Raw genomic sequence first — 27,530 nt, forward strand, 5'->3', positions numbered from 1 at the left:
AACGTTGCCCTAGACCCAAAATCATGTGCAGTACAAAAAACAAGCAGATATACAGTATATGTTCTGAGAAGTATGGAGTAAAAGGGTTTCGCTTCCAGGTAGGGATGAATATCACCTTGAATAAAGTAAAACAATGCACTGAGGTTTGACAGTGTCCAAAAAGGTACTGATAGCTGCAATACGTGTTGAAAAGACCAAAGGGAAGCGTGTGACACGCTTCCCCTGGACAAAGCTACATGCGAAACGCGCGCTGGGGTGCCACAGTCGCTTTAAGGTAAAGTGCCTTACATACATCTTACACCTATCCCTTCCCTTTGGCCTTTTCAAGAAGATAAGAAGAGGACGTCATCGTATGACGATAGGAGGCGCTGGACCGGACCGCGACGCCCATCGGACTCGGACCGCAGCGGGACCGCCCCTGGGTGAGCATAATCTAACCTTTATTTCTCATCTTTCAGGTTACATCGGGGTCTTATCTACAGCATTGCAGAATGATGTAGATAAACCCCTGATGCCAGTGGCGCAGCTCATATATGATTTTGGGGGTGACAGATTCCCTTTAAGGTCTGCTGTTGTGAATGTTTGTACAGATACGGGAGCTGCTGGAATTACACACATGGGTCTCACTGCAGGTGTTACACACTCCACCTGGTGAGTCGCTATAGGCCCCAAAGCACAAAATGGCGACTCATGACCTGCAATAAAAGTCTGGGGTAAAGTATCCTGACTATTATCATAATTAGTCATACACAAATTATTTACAGGCCACATAGGAGTGGGGGGGAAATACGGCCATATATTATTGAAAGAGGATGTACTATTCTGGGGACCTCAGTAGCTTGGCCCATCTGGTCATACGTTAGCATCATGGGGGACCTAATGTCCCATCTGGGACAAGTGTGTACTACTTGGACTCCCTCATCTACCCCTAGCTCTTGACCATCAGGCTCAGGCCCCATGGCAGTCACTTCTCTTCCTGGTTCTGTGGCATCTTCTAAACTCTCTCCCAGCTGGGGATGGCACGGACTTGATGCTGGATCACACTCTTGTTGGGAATCTTCTCCACAGGACTGGTCCATACAGTCTTGGATTACTGAGCACGGGTCATTTATCCATTGGTAGTACAGCCCACATCCATCACTGGAATCACTGTCCATACCTTCAGGAATAAACACAGAACTGGTCCATTTCCACTGGTGAATACTCCCTCGTGGTAGATCGATTGGTGGGATGAACTCCAGTGTCCTGTAGCTGCTGTAGCTGGATGTTCTGCCCTACAGGCAACAAATGCTGGATATGAAAAGTCTTTTACTCTTCCACCTCTTTTCTCCGGTTCCACTCTGTAGACTGGGATACTGGGGGTTCTGGACGCCATCATTTGGCGTGTTTTCCAGGAAGGCCCAGCTGATGTATTAGGACCCTATCTCCGGGCTGCAAGACATGGTCCCTAACTTTGCAGCCATAACGAGTCTTGTTTTGCCTCCCTGATCGACCAGAAGCCTCTGGTCTCTAGAGGTGTAAGCTTGAGCATACCTTGTGAAGTGATCAGTGACCACTAGAAAGTTGTTGATATTTCCTTCATTAGGCTCAATTGAAAGGAAATTGATGCACACTGCGTGAAGGGGGCCATCGCTGGTAATGTTGACAAGGAGAGCGGACCGAGAAGGCAAAGTTTTCCTCAGGACACACCGAGCGCAGGATTTGCAGTAACTCTCAATGTCAGCTTCCATTCTTGGCCAGCAAAACCGATCTGCTACAAGACTAGTAGACTTCTCAACACCCAAATGTCCATGGATGTCATGCAGTGCTTTCATAACCATCTTCCGGAATCGAGTGGGAAGCACCAGTTGTCTGTGGAATTCCGATTCTGACATTTAGCCTCTCGGTACAGCAACCCATTCTTCACAACCTGGGAGTCTAGCTGTCAATTCAGCAAAACAGATTCCTCTGTTCTCAAGGAATTCCTCATAGGCCTTCGGCCCTTTTTCTCCCACCACCGAACAACTCCCACAGAAGGATTTTCCTGTTTGGCCTTATCAGCTTGATTCTGGGTCAGCTGAGGCATGGAGCCGTCATCCACTTTAGTCAACTGACAGCAGGAAGGTAAGGGAGCTGGCTTTGGAACTCTTAAGAAGGTATTGCAACCCCTGGATTGAGCAGTCCTCCCTCGGTGTTGGTGGCACTGTTGTGAATTCCGTCCTTGGGCTCCCTCCTGTGGTTGTGAATGGTACTTTTGTGAGTTCAGCCCTTGGGCTCCCTCTGGTGGTTTCGAGTGGAACTGCTGCTCCTTGAGTTTAGCTGTAGCAGCTGCTTTCACTGATCGTCTCTCCTGGCTTTGCTATTTAACCTGGCTCTGGTCTTCAGTTCATGCCAGCTGTCAATGTTTCTGGTTTGGGATTCAGATCTCTCCTTGGATTTCTCTGATGGCCTGTCCATTTCAGCAAAAGATAAGTTTTTGCTAGTTCTTTGTTGTCCATTTGTTTGGACTTTATTGCTCAGCTCATGTTATGTTTCCTTTTGTCCAGCTTGTCATTATGATATATTCAGGCTAGCTGGAAGCTCTGGGGAAGCAGATTTGCCCTCCACACCGTGAGTCGGTGTGGAGATCATTTTTGTAAACTCTGCGTGGATTTTTAGTTTTTAATAATGACCGCACAGTATCCTTTCCTATTCTGTCTATTTAGATTAGTATTGGCCTCCTTTGCTAAAATCTGTTTTCATTTCTGTGTATGTTATTTCCCTCTTCACTCACAGTCAATATTTGTGGGGGGCTATCTTTCCTTTTGGGAATTTCTCTGAGGCAAGATAGCTTTCTGTTTCCATCTTTAGGGGTAGTTAGTTCTCAGGCTGTGACAAGGTGTCTAGGGAGAGACAGGAACACTCCACGGCTATTTCTAGTGTTGGTGTTAGGATTAGGAACTGCGGTCAGAAAAGATACCACCTCCTCAGAGCTTGTCCCATGTTGCTCTTTAACCACCAGGTCATATCAGTGTTGCTCCTTAACCACCAGGTCATAACATGGCACAAGGCTTTTACCTCCGGTGCTGGGACTTCAACCCGAGCTTCTTCTTCTTCCTTCTCCTTCACCATCAATCTGTACAGGCAGGACAAAGCATCTGCATCAATGTTGGTAGCATCAGGTAAGTACTTCAGGCTGAATTCATATATTGCCAGCACAGTGAGCCATCGATGACTGGTAGCATCAAGCTTTGCTGTGGTCCTATCATAGGTCAGCAGATTGTTGTCAGTGTGAATTTTGAAAGGCACTCCATAGAGGTAGCCATGTAGCTTGTATACCACAGCCCACTTCAATGCTAGGAACTCAAGTTTGTGAGCTGAGTAATTGCGCTCACTTGGGGCCAATCCTTGGCTAATGTAGTAGACTGGTCGCAGGACTCAATCATGCTCCTGGTACATTACTGCTTCAAACCCCTCAAAAGAAGCATCCACATGAAGTACATATGGTTTTTTGGGGTCCGCATAGGCCAGCACTGGTGCCTGCATCAAGCAGGACTTGAGGGGCTCAAATGCCTCATTACATGCTAGTGTCCAAATTTGACTGAAAGGTTCATTCCCCTTGCAGTAGGCCTTGGTTGTGGGATTCTTGGTGCAAGTTGTAACTAATGGAGGTGGATACCCTTGGGTTAGAGCAGTTAAAGGCTTGGAATACTGTGGCATGAATCTTCGGTAGTACCCGCAGAATCCTAGAAAAGACCTGAGCTCCCCCAATTTGGTGGGTTTGAGCAGTTCCACCACAGCTTCTACTTTGGCCGGATCTGTAGAGATACAGTGGGGAAAAGAAGTATTTAGTCAGCCACCATTTGTGCAAGTTCTCCCACTTAAAAGATTATAGAGGCCTGTAATTGACATCATAGGTAGACCATGAGAGTCCAAATGAGAAAACAAATCCAGAAAATCACCTTGTCTGATTTGGCAAGATTTATTTTGCAAATTATGGTGGAAAATAAGTATTTGGTCACCTAAAAACATGCAAGATTTCTGGCTCTCACAGACCTGTAACTTCTTCTTTAAGAGGCTCCTCTGCCCTCCACTCAGTACCTGTAGTAATGGCACCTGTTTGAACTTGTTATCAGTATAAAAGACACCTGTCCACAACCTCAAACAGTCACACTCCAAACTCCAATATGGTGAAGACCAAAGAGCTGTCGAAGAACACCAGAAACAAAATTGCAGCCTTGCACCAGGTTGGGAAGACTGAATCTACAATAGGCAAGCAGCTTGGTGTAATGAAATCAACTGTGGGAGCAATAATAAGAAAATGGAAGACATACAAGACCACTGATAATCTCCCTCGATCTGGAGCTCCATGCAAGATCTCACCCCGTGAGGTCAAAATGATCACAAGAACGGTGAGCAAAAATCCCAGAACCACACGGGGGGACCTAGTGAATGACCTGCATAGAGCTGGGACTACTATAACAAAGGCTACCATCAGTAACACACTACACCACCAGGGACTCAGATCCTGCAGTGCCAGACGTGTCCCCCTGCTTATGCCAGTATATGTCCGGGTCCATCTGAAGTTTGCTAGAGAACATTTGAATTATCCAGAAGAGGATTTGGTGAATGTCATATGGTTTGATGAAACCAAAGTAGAACTGTTTGGTAGAAACAAAACTCGTCGTTTGGAGGAGACAGAATGCTGAGTTGCATCCAAAGAACACCATACCTACTGTGAAGCATGGGGGTGGCAAAATCATGCTTTGGGGCTATTTGTCTGCAAAGGGACCAGGACGACTGATCCGTGTACATGAAAGAATGAATGGGGCCATGTATCGTGAGATTTTGAGTGCAAATGAGGGCATAGTGTGAAATGGGGTACAGTATGGAGAGCGGTTAGTATGGCAAGGGACAGCGTGGATATATAGAATGTAGGGGAATACAGTGGAGAGGGGACAGCCATGGCATAGACTGTGGTTCATAAGGGCTGACGGTGTAGTGAATATAGCTAATGATGGCAGACATTGGGGTGGTTATAGATCATTAAAGTTGACAGTATGGATGCCAAATACCATAGAAGGCTTATTTAGGGTATAAAATAGACATATATTTTTTATGAAAATGGCATTTTAATAACACTCTTATTTTTAAGGGCACTATGTTGTGATATGCTGCAGAAGAGCAGAGAAGAGGGAATTGGCAGAGAAGATCTATGGATGGGAAAAATCATCATGGTGTCTGGACAAGATGGAGACGAAAAAAAAGAAATAACTTAATCAGAGAAGATGTCACCTACAAGGTACCTGATATACATGTTTAATTGTTTATACTGAATACTTCCCATCAGTACTGTGGTTTCTGTATGCCAGCAGTCTCATAAAGACTGATATTGACAACTCTCAGCATGTACTTGCCATTGTTAATGACATACTGGAAGATGTAGGTTCATGAGATCCAAATGTACATGGGCCAGACTTGACATTACAATTGATTGCTGTACTAAGCTTGGTGATGTAGTCATGTACTGATGGTGGTTTCGGTGACATATACATATACTGATGATGGTACTGCTGTATTTATTTACTGACAGTGGTTCTTGTGATGTATTAATGTAGTGATTGTGGCAGACTCCAGGCTTTCTGAAAATTTTGGGAGTCCCAGCACTTCCCATCCTTTTCACTGTGATGGACTTCAGGAAAATGGCCGCCAGAGATGGTTCACATGCGTCTCAGATATAAAATATAGCATGTCAGGATGAATATCCTTATTTTTCTCTGTTATTGTGTAAATGGTCCGCACACAATGAATGATGCTATATCTAACTTTGAAAACATACTCCCTGTTGAGCCTCAACCCTAAAATACATAACTTTTGCTGGCATGTTTTGATGAAAAAGGTAACAATTGTGGTGGAATTGGTCATCAGAGCTTGCTACCTGAGCCATCCATGGTGAAGAGGAGTTGTGTTAGGGGACCTTTTATCTTAGTCTCTGACTCTTTCTTTTACTTGGGGGCTAAGGGTTCATCGGGGGCTAGGACTGGGGTGCCATTGGCTTCATCTGCCTAGGGCACCAAAATACCTTGTCCTGGCCATGGTAGCTCGTTTTTCATAGGTTATTGTGGAGCTTAGCATTGACCGTACCAGGATATATAGATTCCATGCATTAGAATCAGATGTATATAAACTACACACTGACTGTGAATTCCCCAATAGCTGGCCTATTAGTGAAAGCAGTCACGGCCACGTCCATTACTCATCAGTCAATTGCGTAATTTTCCTGGTGATTGGAGGCAGCAAAATGCTGTTTGCGACGACCTGGAAACAGCGGGGGGGGGGATACCTGCGGAATCCTCTGGCTGCTATCCTTGACAATTGGTGGCAGCGGTGGGATATCTGCGGGATCCCCTTGCTGTTATCTTTGACATTGATGTTATTATCCATTATTATTGGGCTTGCGTAAGAAAATATATTAATATTGTATTATAGACTCAAATCAGATATCACATGTAAGGGCTCAAGCTTAACGTTAACTAAAGGCTAATGAGTGTTGTAGCTCCATAAATATTTTAGACAAAATGATTGAATATTATGAAAAAGCCAATCTAATCTAATAGTGTATTCATCCACAGCATGAAACTAAATTCCAACTTTGACTAACTGGTGGTATAAATATAAACTGCATAATATAGCAAAGCTGACATGTTGTTCATCAGCAGTACTTGATATGATTACAGCACAAATGGTTATTGAATCAGAGAAGCCTCTAACAATGCAGGGAAGAAACAATGAACAAAGCTGTTACAAGGCACAAGTAATGACAGCTTCAAGCAGCTGATTACAAGAGCAATCACTTGGAAGGAAATGTCTCCCTGGTGCAGCCGGTTGATCAGCCACTGGCAGATTTTTCAATAAAGCAATCTAAGGTAGATAAATAGATTAATGAAGAAATACTGCCTCCAGCTAGAATGACAATTCATGCAGTTCCACTTGACAAAAAGCCAAATATACAGCTTCATTTTTGGGTTGTGTTTCAATTGTTATCAGGGATATTGTTATTAATGATACAGATGCATCTCACAAAATTAGAATATCATCAAAAAGTTAATTTATTTCAGTTCTTCAATACAAAAAGTGAAACTCATATATTAGATAGAGTCATTACAAACAGAGTGATCACTATTTCAAGTGTTTATTTCTGTTAATGTTGATGATTATGGCTTACAGTCAATGAAAACTCAAAATTCATTATCAGTAAATTAGAGTACTTTATAACACTAGCTTGAAAAAAATGATTTTAAAATCCGAAATGTTGGCCTACTGAAATGTATGTTCAGTAAATGCACTCAATACTTGGTCATGACTCCTTTTGCATCAATTACTGCATCAATGCAGCGTGGCATGGATGCAATCAGTCTGTGGCACTGCTGAGGTGTTATGGAAGCCCAGGTTGCTTTGAAAGCAGCCTTCAGCTCATCTGCGTTGTTGAGTCTGGTGTCTCTCATCTTCCTTTTGACAATACCCCATAGATTCTCTATGGGGTTAAGGTCAGGCAAGTTTGCTGGCCAATCAAGCACAGTGATACTGTTGTTTTTAAACCAGGAATTGCTACTTTTGGCAGTGTGGACAGGTGCCAAGTCCTGCTGGAGTATGAAATTTCTATCTCCAATAAGCTTGTCGGCAGAGGGAAGCATGAAGTGCTCTAAAATTTCCTGGTAAATGGCTGCGCTGACTTTGGTCTTGATAAAACACAGTGGATCTACACCAGCAGATGACATGACACCCGAAACTATCATAGATTGTGGATACTTCACACTAGACCTTGGAAATCAAGATCCCAGAGTCTGGAGGAAAAGTGCAAAGACAGACAATCCATGCTGCTTGAGGTCTAGTGTGAAGTTTCCACAATCAGTGATGGTTTGGGGAGCCGTGTAATCTGCTGGTGTAGGCCCACTGTGTTTTGTCAAGACCAAAGTCAGCGCAGCCATCTACCAGGCAATTTTAGAGCACTTCATGCTTCCCTCTGCCGACAAGCTTTCTGGAGATGGAAATTTCATTTTCCAGCAGGACTTGGCACCTGTCCACGCTGGCAAAAGTACCAATACCTGGTTTAAAAACAACAGTATTACTGTGCTTGACTGGCCAGCAAACTCGCCTGACCTTAACACCATAGAGAATTGTGATAGAAATATATATATCATGTAGATCTCACTTGCATGTATACTCCTCTACAATCATATATATACTTATATGCTCACAGCTAATATATACATTATAATCAATGGTTTAAAATGGCTGACACGAACTGATATAACCCAGACAGATCATATGGGGTTTTCTATCCCAAAAGCAGAACAGTGTCAGATGTTTTGTGACTGCTGATCAGATGTCTCCACTTTGTCCTAGATTCAGAACTCAAGTTCAGTTGCTTAATCCGCTGTCATATGAGCATTAATCACAATATTCCATATATGTTTAGATAACCAATGACAGAGGAGCTAGACAATATGGTAATTAACTAACCACCCCTGACAACCCCTAACCACTCCTTTCTATGTGAAAATTTAAAACTATGTATGTACAATAAAGTATCAGTATTGATGGAATGTTGTTCTGTCACAGTTGTGTACAGTCCATTCTTGATGAGCGCTCAAAATACTCAGTCTAATTGGGAGCGGCCGCAGCACACACAGGGATAAGATTTATCCAACCCAAATATTTCCATAACATAATGGCACCCAACGTGGGGCATGGATGAAACGCACACGGGGACCCACTACTGACCGGAGAGATGGAGGTGTTGCCATGGACTTGGTTCACGGGCGGAGACTGCGCAGCTCCATAAGTAAGGTAAGAAAATGTTATCATCTTACCTGAAAGTCCCCTGTGCCCAGTCCGGGTCTATACCTCTTGCCGGTCAGGTGTGGTCACCACCCAGGTAGTGTAAAAAGTCCGTAGCCACGAATCCAAACCCTGGGAGGTGTCTGCTGTGTGCCGTGTATGTGTTCTATGTTTGTGTAAAATCCGAGAGAAGAAGGAAAAAGTGACTTTTGTTTATGGTGGCTGGGTAACGGACAGCAGGAGGTCAAATCGCTGAATAAGCTATCACAGATTCCCGTGCAATAGGAGAGACAGAAGGTCTCGGGACAGGCAGTTCCATGTTCCAGGCTCGGATGGTGATAGCTTTGAGGGCTGCCACCGATTCCCGTAGCCGGCGGCCAGTCAGGACGTCCGGACCGGGGTGGTAGATTTCCCGCTTGTTGTGCTTTTCACTCACTCAGGTGGCCCGGGCGCAGGTGCATCCAGTGCGATTGGCAGTAGTCTGTTCCCAGCGCAACCTGCATGTGTCACAGAATTTAAAAGGGCATCTCTCGGATTGTCTATCTGTTTCTGTCTGTCAAGTGTTGCTTCTTTAAGAAGCATGAAATAGTAAAAGAAAGTTTTGGTTTTTGTTTTTTTTTCCTCTCTCTTGAACTTCCTCTTTTTTCAGCTGAAGCAGAGATGCATTGTAAATCACACTGTCACATCTGTTTTTTTTTTCCCTGACTGTTTTCAGCTGCAATGCTGGCTATGTGTAGCTATTTGTGAAGAAACAAATTGTATCTATCATTTTTGGTGTGACATACGTGTTTTCAGATACGTGATTTTAGTGACATTGATTGCAATAGCATACGGAACGAAAAGAGGAAGTGTGTCTCTGACTGTATTTGAGCGCAGAGATTCTAAAAGAAAAAAGGAGAAGAGAAAAGCCGTTTTAATTTTTATTTTTTTTTACTCTTTTAAAGGGTCTTTTTCTTTTTGCGGCATTTTAAAGTTTTTTAATTAAGTTTTCCTCAATCTTCAATCTCTTTACCTTTTTACTTTTTTTGGGAAAAAGTTTTTATTCTTTCCTTTTGTATCATAATTTTGAGTTTTTGGTTGTCAACTGAGTTTTTGACGGTTTTTCTTATCGTTTTGGGTTTTTCTTAGAGCTTTATATACTCATTTTTAGAAGTTATTTTTAGTACCGTTTTTTTTTCATTTTTGTGTGTTTTTCATTTTTTTGCTTTTGCCATGGGGAATAAAGTGGCCAAGCAACAGGAGAGTCTTTTATTTCCTGATGAGCAAACAGCCCCTACATAGTGGCAGAACACGAAGGTGTTAAGTATGTGAAGATTTTGGAAGGTATAAAGTACGTGAAATTCATTAGAATGGCAGACTTCAAGCTGCGGAATGGCATGACGTAGAAAGGAAAATAAGGGAAGTTAGCTGATGTTAGATTGCTGAATACTAATACATGGTATGAAGTGGCAGCAGAGCTTACATCGTTTAGGTGGTACAGAAAGTTATGTGAGCAAACCAGGAAGTGATTTTTGTGGGTATGAGACGGGAGAATCTGCGCAGTAGGTAGTTATTTTTGCACAGTATGTGGCGCGCCCCGTCTCTCCCTACAGGGAGAAGGCATAATTGCTCCTCTCTATTATTCTTGTTGTTCTCCTCTATCCTCCTTTTTCTCTGTCAGTCTTTTCTCTCCACATTCTTCTCTCTCTCTCTCTCCTTTCCTCTCCTCTTCCTCCACACTTTTCTCTTCTCTCTCTCCCCCTCTCTATCTCTCTCCTCCATACCCTCCATCTTCTCCTCCCTCCTTCTCCACTCCCCCACCACACCTTTCTCCTCCTTCTTTTCCTTCTCCACACCCATCTCTCCTCACCCTCTCTCTCCCCTCCTTCTCCACTCCTCTCTTCTCCTCCCTCTTGTCCACATTATCTCTCCCCTCCTACTATTCCTTTGTCTCACTCATCAACCGCTCCTCCTTCTTCTTCTTCCTTTTTTTTCCTCTTCGTTGCCGGCTGGGCCAACGCCCAATTCAAACAATATGGTGCTTACAGCACAAGATTTCCCTTCTATGCCCCAGGCACAGTCCAGCCATTGCCAGTTGTGATATTGGGGAAAGAAAGTGAAAATCCCCCTACACACAATGCAGTGGGCAGCCCCCAGACACATCAGGTAGCAGACAGCTCAGCCCTGGGTGCAGAGGGGGGAGGAATGATATCAGAATGAGCTCACTGACAGATCCTCCGTTACCTCATTTCACAGTCAATAATATTGTAACCCTTAAGGTTTTACATGAACTTTGATATCACCATGTATTGATAATGTACAACTTCAGCACCGGTCAGAGCTGCCTACATTCACACCAACATAGAACTATAAGCCTAATCCATCACAGCTTCAGCAAGGGGGGAGACATCCTCACATAAAAAAGCAACTTCTAAGTCCAATATCAGTCAGTGTACGACCCCAGTACAAGCTATCACAACTATTCCTCTGATGAAGATGAAGAGGGAACATCATACATGCTGTCCAGTACTAGAAAAGAAACCCACAGGCACCAAGAATGCAGGGGCAGATAGAAGCACCACCATTACACTATGTGCACTCCACCCCAAGTCAGGTGACAATCTTCCAGACCCAGGGATGCATCCCATGCCATTTTACCGAAGAAAGTAGCAGAAGCAGCAAACATATGCAGCCAGCTGGAATGATCTCTGGGCCATGGATGAAAATAGAAGCAGGTGATGCACTCTGGCCAATCATGAAGGAACAATTCAAATTTCCAGCAGAATTAGATGTACACGCTTGGGAGTCAGGGCCACAGCTAATATAACAGCTCAGAGAGTGGACCAAAGGCAGGCTGGCCGGACAGGCCCTCAGCTTACATGACATGAGTCAGGAAAGGACAGAGTCTGTGAAGAAGTTTCATGGCAGAGTGATGGAGTAATGCAAGTATTCCAAGACTTGGGCCTCACCATTCATGACCAGATACACAGGCAAATGTTGGCACAGGCCTTTGTGCATGGACTGAGACAGCCAATCAGGAAACCACTGATAGTGGCTAGGCCTGAGAACAGGTCAATAGCAGTGGACTGACCCAGAAAAAATGTTTTATGTGCGCCTAGGAGACTGTTTATTGCCGATTGTCACCAAAATTGCCACCATTATAGCACCACAAAAGAGCACAAAGAAGGAAAAGGGTGCCGTGCTGCTGAGAACGCCAGAAGGGAAGCCAGAGGTGAAGATGCTGCAAAGTGCCGATCAACACACCGGAAGAACTGCTGCAGACTCCAGAGAGGAGACACCGACCTCAATAAGGTTAGCAAAGGGGAGAAGCTATGTTGGAGCAGGGGGAAGAAGTGATGGCAGATGCAGCCACAGCCCCTGTAATGCCCCAAGACCTTGGGTTGGATGCAGCCGCCGGTCTCATGGCACCCCCGGGCCTCGCCACGAATGCACCTGCAGGCCCCATCTTACCACCGCAGCTTCAATCAGCAGGCCGGACCCCGCTGCCGCTACAGTGCCCATCATGCCATTGTCCATAGTAGCCAAAGGGACCGAGTACCAACCAGGATTGCAGAGGACGGCCCCTCTCATGGTGACTACTAACCTGGAAGCGCAACCACCCTACAAAGACAGAAGAAGTGTCAAGTGTTACATCTGTGGCAAGTTTGTCCATTACCAGAACCAGTGCAAAGCACCCACGCCCCCGAAGAGACTGGACCCATGCAACCCAAGAGTTGGTCCAGAGAAACAGGTCAAGGAAGAAGTGCAGAAAGCAGTGAAGTACCCCATCCAAAGGACAGCGGCAAGCAAGCCAGGTTCGCAAGACACTACGCTCCTGACATGTAAAACTTCATCTGCAGGACCAATACCTCAAATTACCCTTAAAGTGGATGGCGTTGTCAGATCCAAAGTGGTGCAGCCAGAAGTGTGATGACACCTGTGGAACTCGCTGATCCCACCTGCCTATCAGAATCCTCTGTGTCTCGCATGGGCATTGATGGTCAAGTCAGACATTCTCAGCTTACAAAGCCACTGAGCGTGTGCACTCAGCCAGGACACTCTATCCTGTCCCAGTTTGTGGTGTAAAGGACCTGCCACTCAACCTGCTGGGAGCGAACCTACTGCAGAAGCTGAAGGCAACCACAGTGTTCCAGGAAGATGGGACAGTGACACTTTCTTCATCCCTGACCCGAGAAGAGTCATGCTGGCGGCCCTACAAGAACATTAAACAATCGATGAGGCCTACCCAAGGAGGTACTGGATGTAGTACCAGAAAGTCTATGGTCTAAGGCAGAGGTCCCCAACCTTTTTTGCACCAGGGACCGGCTTTAAGCAAGACCAGTTTTCCATGGCCCGGTGGGGGTGGGGCAGGGGCGGGGCTTTGGTCATATGGGGGTGGGGTTATGGAGGGATGGAGCTTAGTGCATACTTATCATATAATTATGACATTTATAATGAGAATGTGATTCAACTTACCATAGGTTTAGAATGAGTGGGAGCACCATGCTTGTTTCCCTGGTGCTCTGCACCATTATTGCCCCATAGCTGTGCCATATAGTGCTCTGCACCATTATTGCCCCATAGCTGTGCCATACAGTGCTCTGCACCGTTTATTATTGCCCCATAGCTGTGCCATACAGTGCTCTGCACCGTTCATAATTGCCCCATAGCTGTGCCATATAGTGCTCTGCACCGTTCATAATTGCCCCATAGCTGTGCCATATAGTGCTCTGCACCATTATTGCCCCATAGCTGTGCCATACAGTGCTCTGCACCATTATTGCCCCATAGCTGTGCCATATAGTGCTCTGCACCATTATTGCCCCATAGCTGTGCCATACAGTGCTCTGCACCATTATTGCCCCATAGCTGTGCCATACAGTGCTCTGCGCCATTATTGCCCCATAGCTGTGCCATACAGTGCTCTGCACCATTATTGCCCCATAGCTGTGCCATACAGTGCTCTGCACCATTATTGCCCCATAGCTGTGCCATATAGTGCTCTGCACCATTATTGCCCCATAGCTGTGCCATACAGTGCTCTGCACCATTATTGCCCCATAGCTGTGCCATACAGTGCTCTGCACCATTATTGCCCCATAGCTGTGCCATACAGTGCTCTGCACCGTTTATTATTGCCCCATAGCTGTGCCATATAGTGCTCTGCACCGTCCATTATTGCCCCATAGCTGTGCTGCTGCTGCAATAAAAATAATAAATGACATACTCACCTCTCTTGCTTGCAGCTCCTCAGCGTCCGGTCCCGGCGTCTCTCCGCACTGACTGATCAGGCAGAGGGCGGCGCGCACACTATATGCGTCATCGCGCCCTCTGACCTGCACAGTCAGTGAGGAGAGACGCCGGGAAGATGGAGACAGCGCCCGGCGTGTGGAACGAGGACAGGTGACTATGTAATACTTACCTGCTCCCGGCGTCCCGCTCCTTCCCCCGGACAGCTGGTCTTCGGTGCCGCAGCCTCTTCCTCTATCAGCGGTCACCGTTACCCCTGATTAGAGAAATGAATTATGCGGCTCCGCCCCTATGGGAGGTGGAGCAGCCTATTCATTTCTCTAATGAGCGGTCCCACGTGACCGCTGTACAGGGGAAGAGCTGTTGCACCCGGAGACCGTGGGATGGGCAGAGGGAGCGTCAGGATCGCCGGGACTAGGTAAGTATGCCTCAGCGCCCTCTCCCCCTCACCCGCCGACCCCACCGCCGACCGTGACTCGAGTATAAGCCGAGGGGGCACTTTCAGCCCAAAAATTTGGGCTGAAAATCTCGGCTTATACTCGAGTATATACGGTAGCTGTCAGCTGAAAAACCCCAATGGCCCGGTCCTGGTCCGCGGACCGGCGGTTGGGGACCTCTGGTCTAAGGGACCCCAGCACATGAGAAAACCTCAAGTTGCCCCCGTACGGGTGTCACTCAAGCCATGTACCCCATACCCTCGTAAGGCCCAGGCCAGGCCTAGAGTCAAGCTGCCTCTGACCAACTGAAGGTCTACCTGGAAATAGGAATCATTGTTCCTCGCACATCGCCTTGCAATACCCCGCTTTTCCCCATCAAGAAAAAGACTGTAAAAGGAGAGCCAGCCAAGTTCAGAATGGTATATGACCTGAGAGCTGTGAATGACGCCACGGTGTTTGAAACTGCATTTATGCCGAATCCGCACACTCTGCTCTCAAATGTGCCTGCCACAGCAAAAGTGTTCACACTGAACAACCTGGCTAATGTTTTCTTCAGTGTTCCCCTTCATCCGGAAGACCAGTTCCTGTTTGCCTTAATGCACCAGGGGGGACACCACACATGGACAGTGATGCCACAGTGGGCCCAGAACAGCCCTCCACAGTTCACCAGAGCAATGTCCACAGTCCTCACCAACTGAGTCACAGAACAAGCAGAAGTAACCCTGCTACAATACATGGACAATCTACTCCTTTGTGCAGTTGACTTTGACACGTGTAAAGCCCTTTCCTTGTATCTCCTACTCTACCTGGCGGAGCAGCACTGCAAGATCTCAAAGAACAAAGTCCAGTGGTGTCTGAAGCAAGTTACGTTCCAGAGACACTGTATTGCTCACCAGGCGAAACGTCTGACAGATGACCGGAAGACCACAGTGGAGAAGATGGTCCCTCCGACAACTCCAAAGGTGCTACAGGCCTTCCTTGGTCTAGTTTCGTATTGCAGAGCCTGGATCCCTGATGCTTCCTGTTGTGAATTTGGTTTCTGGGCTCCCCCGGTGGTTTCTGGTGGTACTGCACTTATGTGCTTCATCTCCTCTGTTCACCTGTTTCCATCAGGATGTGGGAGTTGTCTATTTAGCCTTGCTCCTCAGTCATTTCTATGCCGGCCAACAATGTTACCAGAAGCCTTTCTGTTGCATGTTCCTGCTCCTAGACTACTATCAGCTAAGTTGGACTTGTAGTCCTAAGTTTGTTTTGCATTTTTGTTCCAGTTCTCTGTGTTTGAATATTTCTGAGGCTGGAAGCTCTTGTGAGCTGAAATTGCCACTCTGGTGTCATGAGTTGATATTAGAGTCTTAAAGTAATTTCAGGATGGTGTTTTGAAAGGGTTTTCAGCTGACTGTGTAGTTCCCTTTTCTGTCTTCCTACTATCTAGTAAGCGGACCTCAATTTGCTAAACCTATGTTCATACTTCGTATGTCAATTTCCTCTAAAATCACCGACATTATATGTGGGGGCTACTGTCTGCCTTTTGAAGAAAATTTCTCTAGAGGTAAGCCAGGTCTGTATTTTCCTCTGCTAGGGTCAGTCAGTTCTCCGGCTGGCGCTGGGCGTCTAGGGATAAAACGTAGGCACGCTACCCGGCCACTGTTAGTTGTGCGGTAGGTTTAGCTCACAGTCAGCTCTAGTTCCCATCTTCCAAGAGCTAGTCCTTTTGTATGCTTTACTACGGTCTCTTGCCATTGAGAACCATGACAGTTTGGCCAGCCAAGGGTTAAAATAATTGGCAGAAGAAAGGAGAGAAAAGAAGTCTGCAGAGAATTTTTTTTTTTTTTTTTTCCTGAGTTTGCTCATTAGTTGATTCACTAGCATCTCTGCTTACTGCAGCCTTCGTCTCTCTCTCCTTCTAATCCTTGAATGGTTCTGATTTCACCTGATTAATATGGATCCTCAGAGTTTAGCTACAGGTTTGGATAATCTCGCTGGGAAGGTGCAAAGTTTACAGGATTTTGTTATTCATGCTCCTATATCTGAACCTAGAATTCCTTAACCTGAATTTTTCTCCGGGGATAGATCTCGCTTCCAGAATTTCAAACATAATTGTAAATTATTTTTGTCTCTGAGATCTCGCTCCGCTGGAGATCCTGCACAGCAGGTCAGGATTGTAATTTCCTTGCTCCGGGGCGACCCTCAGGACTGGGCATTTGCTTTGACACCAGGGGATCCTGCGTTGCTCAATGTGGATGCGTTTTTCCTGGCACTGGGATTGCTCTATGAGGAACCTAACCTGGAGATTCAGGCTTTATGAGGAACCTCATTTAGAGATTCAGGCTGAAAAAGCCTTAATGGCCCTGTCTCAAGGGCAAGATGAGGCTGAAATATACTGCCAAAAATTTCGTAAGTGGTCTGTGCTTACTCAGTGGAATGAGTGCGCCCTGGCGGCGAATTTCAGAGAGGGTCTCTCTGATGCCATTAAGGATGTTATGGTGGGGTTCCCTGTGCCTACAGGTCTGAATGAGTCCATGACAATGGCTATTCAGATTGATCGGCGTTTGCGGGAGCGCAAACCTGTGCACCATTTGGCGGTGTCTACTGAGAAGGCGCCAGAGATAATGCAATGTGATAGAATTCTGTCCAGAAGCGAACGACAGAATTTTAGGCGAAAAAATGGGTTATGCTTCTATTGTGGTGATTCAACTCATGTTATATCAGCATGCTCTAAACGTACTAAGAAGGTTGATAAGTCTGTTTCAATTGGCACTTTACAGTCTAAGTTTATTCTATCTGTGACCCTGATTTGCTCTTTATCGTCTATTACCGCGGACGCCTATGTCGACTCTGGCGCCGCTTTGAGTCTTATGGATTGGTCCTTTGCCAAACGCTGTGGGTTTAATTTAGAGCCTCTGGAAGTTCCTATACCTCTGAAGGGTATTGACTCCACGCCATTGGCTAGTAATAAACCACAATACTGGACACAAGTAACTATGCGTATTAATCCGGATCACCAGGAGATTATTCGCTTCCTTGTGTTGTATAATCTGCATGATGTGTTGGTGCTTGGATTGCCATGGCTGCAATCTCATAACCCAGTCCTCGACTGGAAAGCAATGTCTGTGTTAAGCTGGGGATGTCAGGGGACTCATGGGGACGTACCTTTGGTTTCCATTTCGTCATCTATTCCCTCTGAGATTCCGGAATTTTTATCTGATTATCGTGACGTTTTTGAGGAGCCTAAACTTGGTTCACTACCTCCGCACAGAGATTGCGATTGTACAATAGATCTGATTCCGGGCAGTAAGTTTCCAAAGGGTCGTTTATTTAATCTATCTGTGCCTGAACATGCTGCTATGCGGGAATATATTAAGGAGTCCTTGGAAAAGGGACATATTCGTCCTTCGTCATCTCCCTTAGGAGCCGGTTTTTTCTTTGTATCTAAAAAAGATGGCTCTTTGAGGCCGTGTATTGATTATCGGCTTTTGAATAAAATCACGGTTAAATATCAGTATCCTTTGCCACTGCTTACTGATTTGTTTGCTCGAATAAAGGGGGCCAAGTGGTTCTCTAAGATTGATCTTCGTGGGGCGTATAATTTAGTGCGAATTAAGCAGGGGGATGAGTGGAAAACCGCATTTAATACGCCTGAGGGCCATTTTGAGTATTTAGTAATGCCTTTTGGTCTTTCAAATGCCCCTTCAGTCTTTCAGTCCTTTATGCATGACATTTTCCGTGAATATTTGGATAAATTTTTGATTGTGTATCTGGATGATATTTTGATTTTTTCGGATGACTGGGACTCTCATGTCCAACAGGTCAGGAGAGTTTTTCAGGTTTTGCGCTCTAATTCCTTGTGTGTAAAGGGTTCTAAGTGCGTTTTTGGGGTTCAAAAGATTTCGTTTTTGGGGTACATTTTTTCCCCCTCTTCCATTGAGATGGACCCTGTCAAGGTTCAGGCTATTTGTGATTGGACGCAACCCTCTTCTCTTAAGAGCCTTCAGAAGTTTTTGGGCTTTGCTAATTTTTATCGTCGATTTATAACTGGTTTTTCTGATGTCGCTAAACCGTTGACTGATTTGACTAAGAAGGGTGCTGATGTTGCTGAGTGGTCCCCTGCGGCTGTGGAGGCCTTTCGGGAGCTTAAGCGCCGCTTTTCTTCCGCCCCTGTATTGCGTCAGCCTGATGTTACTCTTCCTTTTCAGGTTGAGGTCGACGCTTCAGAAATCGGAGCTGGGGCGGTTTTGTCGCAGAAAAGTTCCGACTGCTCCGTGATGAGACCTTGTGCGTTCTTTTCTCGTAAGTTTTCGCCCGCTGAGCAAAATTATGATATTGGTAATCGGGAGCTCTTGGCTATGAAGTGGGCTTTTGAGGAGTGGCGTCATTGGCTTGAGGGGGCTAGACATCGGGTGGTGGTATTGACCGACCACAAGAATTTGATTTATCTTGAGTCCGCCAGGCGCCTGAATCCTAGACAGGCGCGCTGGTCGTTATTTTTCTCTCGGTTTAATTTTGTGGTTTCTTACCTACCGGGTTCTAAAAATGTGAAGGCGGATGCCCTTTCTAGGAGTTTTGAGCCTGATTCCCCTGGTAATTCTGAACCTACAGGTATCCTTAAGGATGGAGTGATATTATCTGCTGTTTCCCCAGATTTGCGACGGGTCTTGCAGGAGTTTCAGGCGGATAGACCTGATCGTTGCCCGCCTGGTAGATTGTTTGTTCCTGATGATTGGGCCAGTAGAGTCATCTCGGAGGTCCATTCTTCTGCGTTAGCAGGTCATCCTGGAATCTTTGGTACCAGGGATTTGGTGGCTAGGTCCTTCTGGTGGCCTTCCCTGTCGCGAGATGTGCGAGGTTTTGTGCAGTCTTGTGATGTTTGTGCTCGGGCCAAGCCTTGTTGTTCTCAGGCTAGTGGATTGTTGTTATCCTTGCCTATTCCGAAGAGGCCTTGGACTCACATCTCCATGGATTTTATTTCTGATCTCCCTGTTTCTCAGAAGATGTCTGTCATCTGGGTGGTGTGTGACCGTTTCTCTAAGATGGTCCATTTGGTTCCCTTGCCTAAATTGCCTTCCTCATCCGAGCTGGTTCCTCTGTTTTTTCAAAATGTGGTGCGCTTGCATGGTATTCCTGAGAATATCGTTTCTGACAGGGGAGCCCAATTCGTGTCTAGATTTTGGCGAGCGTTCTGTGCTAGGATGGGCATTGATTTGTCTTTTTCGTCTGCTTTCCACCCTCAGACTAATGGCCAGACCGAGCGAACTAATCAGACCTTGGAGACTTATTTGAGGTGTTTTGTGTCTGCGGATCAGGATGATTGGGTTGCCTTTTTGCCCTTGGCGGAGTTGGCCCTCAATAATCGGGCTAGTTCTGCCACCTTGGTTTCTCCTTTCTTCTGTAATTCGGGGTTTCATCCTCGTTTCTCTTCCGGTCAGGTGGAGTCTTCGGATTGTCCTGGAGTGGATGCTGTGGTGGAGAGGTTGCATCAGATTTGGGGGCATGTGGTGGACAATTTGAAGTTGTCCCAGGAGAAGACTCAGCATTTTGCCAACCGCCGTCGTCGTGTTGGTCCTCGTCTTTGTGTTGGGGACTTGGTGTGGTTATCTTCTCGTTTTGTCCCTATGAAGGTTTCTTCTCCTAAGTTTAAGCCTCGGTTCATCGGCCCGTACAAGATATTGGAGATTCTTAACCCTGTGTCCTTTCGTTTGGACCTCCCTGCATCTTTTTCTATTCATAATGTCTTCCATCGGTCATTGTTGCGCAGGTATGAGGTACCGGTTGTGCCTTCCGTTGAGCCTCCTGCTCCGGTGTTGGTTGAGGGTGAGTTGGAGTACGTTGTCGAGAAGATCTTGGACTCCCGTGTTTCCAGACGGAGACTTCAGTATCTGGTCAAGTGGAAGGGCTACGGTCAGGAGGATAACTCTTGGGTGACAGCCTCTGATGTTCATGCCTCCGATTTGGTCCGTGCCTTTCATAGGGCTCATCCTGATCGCCCTGGTGGTTCTGGTGAGGGTTCGGTGCCCCCTCCTTGAGGGGGGGGTACTGTTGTGAATTTGGTTTCTGGGCTCCCCCGGTGGTTTCTGGTGGTACTGCACTTATGTGCTTCATCTCCTCTGTTCACCTGTTTCCATCAGGATGTGGGAGTTGTCTATTTAGCCTTGCTCCTCAGTCATTTCTATGCCGGCCAACAATGTTACCAGAAGCCTTTCTGTTGCATGTTCCTGCTCCTAGACTACTATCAGCTAAGTTGGACTTGTAGTCCTAAGTTTGTTTTGCATTTTTGTTCCAGTTCTCTGTGTTTGAATATTTCTGAGGCTGGAAGCTCTTGTGAGCTGAAATTGCCACTCTGGTGTCATGAGTTGATATTAGAGTCTTAAAGTAATTTCAGGATGGTGTTTTGAAAGGGTTTTCAGCTGACTGTGTAGTTCCCTTTTCTGTCTTCCTACTATCTAGTAAGCGGACCTCAATTTGCTAAACCTATCTTCATACTTCGTATGTCAATTTCCTCTAAAATCACCGACATTATATGTGGGGGCTACTGTCTGCCTTTTGGGGAAAATTTCTCTAGAGGTAAGCCAGGTCTGTATTTTCCTCTGCTAGGGTCAGTCAGTTCTCCGGCTGGCGCTGGGCGTCTAGGGATAAAACGTAGGCACGCTACCCGGCCACTGTTAGTTGTGCGGTAGGTTTAGCTCACAGTCAGCTCTAGTTCCCATCTTCCAAGAGCTAGTCCTTTTGTATGCTTTACTACGGTCTCTTGCCATTGAGAACCATGACAGCTTCCGTCCTAATGCAGCCTCTGTGCGAATACGTCAGCGTGACCCCGTTCCTCCAGACAGATGTGGCCTTCAGTTCGTTCAAGAAGTTAAAAAGCTCTGTAGTCTCAGCGCTAGCACTAGGTCTATCTGACTACGAGAAGCCATTCCGTCTCTACTTGATGAGGAAAAAAGGCCTTGCTACTGGAGTCCTGACGCAGCTTCAGGGGGGAAAGCAGAGACTTTCGGACTACTTTTCAGCTTGCCTGGATCCAGTTGCAAGGGGAGCCTCTTCCTCCCGCATGAGAGCAGCAGTTGCAGCACACGCCCTCCTGGATAGGACTACTGACATCATTGGAAAAACCATTGGAAATCCTGGCTCTGCATGACATCTCGGCAATCCTCAACCAAACCCAGCTAAAACATCTCTCCACCGCCAGGCATCTTCGCCTCCAGTGCTCTCTACTCCTGCCCAACAATGTCACCATCTCCAGATGCACAGTCCTCAACCCGTCCACTCTACTCCTACTCCCAAGGGGGGATACAGATATGGACCCTCAGATAAAAAGTCTGATCAAAATCTGCATGATACCTTCTGCAGGGATCTGAATTTGCTCCGGACGGATGACCATGATTGCTTCAGCATCATGCAACAGGAAACAGCAGGACTACCCAAGGTGGCAGAAGAGCCACTGACCAACTCAGAGTTGATCCTCTATGTGGATGGCTCCAGATTCGCAGATGATGAAGGAAGATTCCACACGGGATGTGCAGTGACCAGCAATCAAGAGATCCTGTGGTCCAGAAGTCTGCCGCCCAGTCTGTCAGCCCAGGAAGCAGAACTGATAGCACTGATGAAGTCCTACCAGATGGCAGAAGACAAGACTGAGAAAATGTATACCGATTCAAGGTACTTGCATGGCATAGCACACGACTTCGGACCCATCTGGGCTGCAAGGGACTTCATCACAGCAAGTAGAACAACCGTGAAGCATCATGGAGCCATTAAGGACCTGCTAAATGCACTTCAACTTCCAAAAGTGGTGGCAGTACTAAAAGTCAAAGCGCATGGAAAACTAAACACAGTAGGGGCACGAGGCAACAACATGGCGGATATGGCAGCCAAAGAAACAGTCAAGGGAAGACAATATGGACAAGTGGAAGAGGTCGTAGAGCCGGACGGCTACTACAGGACGGCTGAAGACAGGAAATCTGACAAGATGACATCCTGGGATCTGCTCAAAAAAAAAGCTGCAAGAGCAAGCCCCAAAGGAGAAGAAGGAATGCTGGATGCAGAAGTGAGCAACACATGAAGAAGGAAGGGTATACTCAATGGACTACAAACCCTGTTTACCCCGAAGCATGTACCCTATGGTGGTCCAGTGGGCACATGGGCCCACACACAGATTAAAGACACAGATGAATGATCCGATTGGTGCTTACTGGTTCGCTCCAGAAATCTCCACCCTAACAGCCAAGTTCATAAACAGCTGTCTGACCTGTGGCAAATGCAACCCTGGAAGAATGAAGAAAGTTCCCACACATCAACTTGCCAGACCACTGTACCCCCTTCTAGAGGATCCAGATAGACCACATCAAGATGCCGCCAAGTGGAGGATTCGAATATGCCCTTGTGGCCGTGGACATGTTCTCAGGATGACAGCCAGAAGCTTTCCCAGTGAAGAACCAGTCAGCAAAGACTACTGCAAAGAAGCTACTCTCAGAGACGAGATATGCAGCTATGGGTCCCAGAAGTGATAGAGAGTGACCAGGGACCCACATTCACAGCAAACCTCACACGAGAGATCTAGTCAGCAGTAGGGTCAGACTTAGGCCTACACACTCCCAATCACACTACTCAGTGTTAGGCACACTTCCAGAGGCCCAGAAAAGCTGTTACCATATGAAATTTTGTTTGTGTCTAGTCCCAGGTTAGGGGTATCCTTTCCCTCAGCAGCTGACTATGCAATATGATACTTTGTCTGCTTATGTAATTGAACTCACCAAGAAACTTGCTAACATCCATTCTCGAGTTTTTTTCTTCATTGCCAGATCCAGATACAGTGTCCGGTATGCACTCCTAGAAGCCAGGAGACTGGGTGTTGGTGAAAAAGCTTGTAAGGAGAACACCACTCGATCCCAGATTTTATGATCCTGTTCAAGTGCTGCTGATGACACCAAACTCTGTGAAACTGGAGGGAAGACCCGCTTGGATCCACTCATCGCATGGCAAGAAAGCTCCCCTACCAGAAGATGACACCCAAGCCAGAATGATGTTGCGGCCTGACCGAAAAGATGACCTACCTGATAAAGACTACACATCGCTCACTACACATGCTATTGACTAAGAGACTGAATGCAACGAACCCCCGTTAGGGACAGATCTCCTGACCGCCCATTTGCGAAAAGTCTGTACGGAGTGGGGCACAGGCGTTAGGCTTGTGTCAGTTCGCCGACAGCACAAAAGAGTTGCAGCGCTTTGGGACAGGAGGCTAGGATTAGGGCAAGTGATATCTAAGAGGGGCTTGAGATAGAAATATATATATCATGTAGATCTCACTTGCATGTATACTCCTCTACAATCATATATATACTTATATGCTCACAGCTAATATATACATTATAATCAATGGTTTAAAATGGCTGACACCAACTGATATAACCCAGACAGATCATATGGGGTTTTCTATCCCAAAAGCAGAACAGTGTCAGATGTTTTGTGACTGCTGATCAGATGTCTCCACTTTGTCCTAGATTCAGAACTCAAGTTCAGTTGCTTAATCCGCTGTCATATGAGCATTAATCACAATATTCCATATATGTTTAGATAACCAATGACAGAGGAGCTAGACAATATGGTAATTAACTAACCACCCCTGACAACCCCTAACCACTCCTTTCTATGTGAAAATATAAAACTATGTATGTACAATAAAGTATCAGTATTGATGGAATGTTGTTCTGTCACAGTTGTGTACAGTCCATTCTTGATGAGCGCTCAAAATACTCAGTCTAATTGGGAGCGGCCGCAGCACACACAGAGATAAGATTTATCCAACCCAAATATTTCCATAACAGAATCTATGGGGTATTGTCAAGAGGAAGATGAGAGACACCAGACCCAACAACGCAGACGAGCTGAAGGCTGCTATGAAAGCAACCTGGTCTTCCATAGCTGATCGCCTCCATGCCACGCCGCATTGATGCAGTAATTGATGCCAAAGGAGCCCTGACCAAGTATTGAGTGCATTTACAGAATATACATTTCAGTAGGCCAACATTTCGGATTTTAAAATCATTTATTCAAGCTGGTGTTATAAAGTAGTCTAATTTACTGAGATAATGACTTTTGGGTTTTCATTGGCGGTAAGCCATAATCATCAACATTAAGAGAAATAAACACATGAAATAGATCACTGTTTGTAATGACTCTATATAATATATGAGTTTCACTTTTTGTATTGAAGAACTGAAATAAATTAACTTTTTGATGGTATTATAATTTTTTGAGATGCACCTGTAGGTTTCAAGAAGAGATTTTCATGCCAGTCTTGATGAACAGTGAGCTGCAGTGAGATGCGCAAAATTCATTAAGAAGCATGTACTGTCCAATTCATCTTGTCCATTTTTCAGTGTAAGAAATTTACTCCAGTCATTTCTTACACTGTCATTCAGGGACTGGTGTACATTTCTGTCCAAATGCATGCCACTTTTATAGTATACATTTTAATGACATTGAAGGGCAGAATTAGACTCTTCAATAAATGGTGAGAAGTGGCATAAAAATCACAAGATTTTTGCTCATCTATTAGAAAATTGGCGTAAACAGCTGGATGAATCGGGCCATATGTTGTCAACATTTTATATCAGAGTTTAATCCATTACTGTCTTTCACTGACTGGTTGCTAGGAGAATGATCCTGTATTAACTGGAGAAAGGTTGGAATTTTTGGGCAATTGTATAAATCGTTGCTTTCAATTGTCTTTGGTACTAAAGTAATTAACCAGCATGTAGTAGCATCAAAAAGCAATCATTACGGGGAACAGATGGTTGCTTTTTTGACATATTACCAACTAAATATATTACTGTAGCCAGGAATAAGACATACTCCAAATCAGCATTCTTGTATTTGTTCTTTAGAATGAGAAGTAGGATTACATTTCTTTATTATTGTGCATTCCCTTTATTGTTTATGCCATCTTGCATAATGTCTATGCTAGGCCCTTGCTCCATAACAGGAGATGTGCGTAAATTAACAAATAATTGCTTTAATCTCTAAGATACAGTTACCATGTAGTTGTTTTTATAGAACCACCATGGGAATGGGTGGTTGTCACAGAAGCTGCGCAGCAGCATTCATGTATATTTCAATGGAATAATGCATCTATAGAAAGAGATTAAAGGACTTGAGACTTCATTCACATTGATGTCAACTACAATACTTTATTGATAACAATAAGACAAAGGTGACTTAAATTTTTCACATAATTACAAATGAATAACATTTACAAAGAAGCACAGTACCATCATAAATAATAAAATACATTTCCTCTTTATGTGTCATCACATTTATAATAATCCACAATGAAAAATTGAAATTGTGTGGAGAGTGAAAAACAAAAGATTGTATCAGACTCAGGGTGTGTTAGTGAGTGATGTTTAAGACTTTTAACAATACTACATTAGATGATATTGAAAAAATACATGTTGCCCACGGCACTGTTAAACAGTCACTTTAATATAAGTTGAATATTAATTATGCCATAACACCTATAGTGACACAGTACAGGCAATATAAAACCAAAGTGCCTAGAGTAGTAGGATAACACCCTATTGTGCTTTCTGTTCTCCAGCATTTTCTAAGATAAAAACTGTGAGAGAACAGAGAGTCACTGGAACTTATTTACTGTGGCAAATGTTAGGCAGATTTCCACCTGCCAGACGTTAGGGTTACACCAAACATTCATAGAAGACATGTGCAACTTGCTTTATTTTGCAATAAAAAATGCTCAATATTTTTTCCAAAAGTCTTCAAGTGTGAATTTCTAATAAAGTTCATAGTCACCCATGTGGACTGAGGAAGGGAGAAGAGACCTCCCAAACGTTTCACAACATGTACAGATCTAAGTTCTGTCTCTGAAGTGGTTCTGTCATGCTTTGCTCCTGAAAAAGAAATAGAAATTACCCACATACTTAAAAGGACCTACACAACATGGGTGAATATGCATTTATTAACCAATTTAAACTAGACATTCTCTGGCACACAGGTCAGGATCATTGTCCCTGTGGGATAAATTAGCAGGAAGACACGCCTTGACATAACCTCACCATCCTTTGTCTGGTTCCTGGATCTTTCCTCCAGGTTTCAACTCCTGTGACTTTCAATGGGGGTGTTACAGATACACAACCAGGGGAGTGGCTGATCTCACCACTGTTACCACTTTGTCACAGATGAGACTGGAGAGATCGCACAGATCCCACTGCTGCCACCAGTGTGTCAAGGGTTTCGCAACTCCGCTGCCTTCAATCGTCAGGACAATTATGCAATTGGCTGACAAGTAGTGTTGAGCGATACTTTCCGATATCGGAAAGTATCGGTATCGGAAAGTATCGGCCGATACCGTCAAAATATCGGATCTAATCCGATACCGATACCCGATCCCAATGCAAGTCAATGGGACGAAAATATCGGAATTAAAATAAACCCTTTATAAACTTGTAGGTTCATTCTACATGAAGGAAAACAACTAAGAATAATGTAGGATGTATTGGGGGACGTGGCGGAGACATTAAAGGCACAGAGGTTTAGCCCAATGTAATAGAATAGCAGGATTTTGTTTTTTTTTATGACGTTCGGCGGTAGAAAGATTTTGACTATGTTAATTTTTTTTTTATTTTGTCAGATATTGATGTTTCACTACTTCCACGCCCTTCACCTTCTTTTTTACTTCTCCCACACTTTCTTCTTCATTATCCTCATCATCAGCTTCTTTGACATCAACTTCTTCACCTTATTCATCTTCTTCTTCATCTTCTACCTATTATTTTTTTGGTTACATTGTTCATATTCTTTTTATTTTACTATTATCTTCATCATATTCTACTTCTTCATCATATTCTTATTTGTGACAGGCATTCCCGTAGTTGTTATCTATAAAAGTTTGAAGATTACACCTTCCGTTCTGCCTGTCACAAAAGAGTTACATTTGTCCGCGTTCAGTTTGGCCTGCAGCATCAGGCTTTATCCAGGGGCACCACGAGGAGGAACGGACTCACCCCCATACACTGCTTAGTCTTCTTCTGCTTATAATTTAGATAATATTTT

General features: G+C 45.0%; 1 long non-coding RNA gene across 1 annotated transcript in view; it reads left to right on the forward strand.

Moving 5' to 3' along the window:
• LOC143773654 (uncharacterized) overlaps positions 1-27,268 on the forward strand; it is a 370,734-nt gene extending 343,466 nt beyond the window's left edge. Inside the window, exon 2 of the long non-coding RNA XR_013215281.1 lies at positions 26,765-27,268. This is a non-coding gene — a long non-coding RNA (uncharacterized LOC143773654). The remainder of the gene's footprint in view (positions 1-26,764) is intronic.
• The last annotated feature ends 262 nt before the right edge of the window (positions 27,269-27,530 follow it).

The sequence above is a fragment of the Ranitomeya variabilis genome, chromosome 5 (genome assembly GCF_051348905.1).
Source record: "Ranitomeya variabilis isolate aRanVar5 chromosome 5, aRanVar5.hap1, whole genome shotgun sequence".
Lineage (NCBI taxonomy): Eukaryota > Metazoa > Chordata > Amphibia > Anura > Dendrobatidae > Ranitomeya > Ranitomeya variabilis.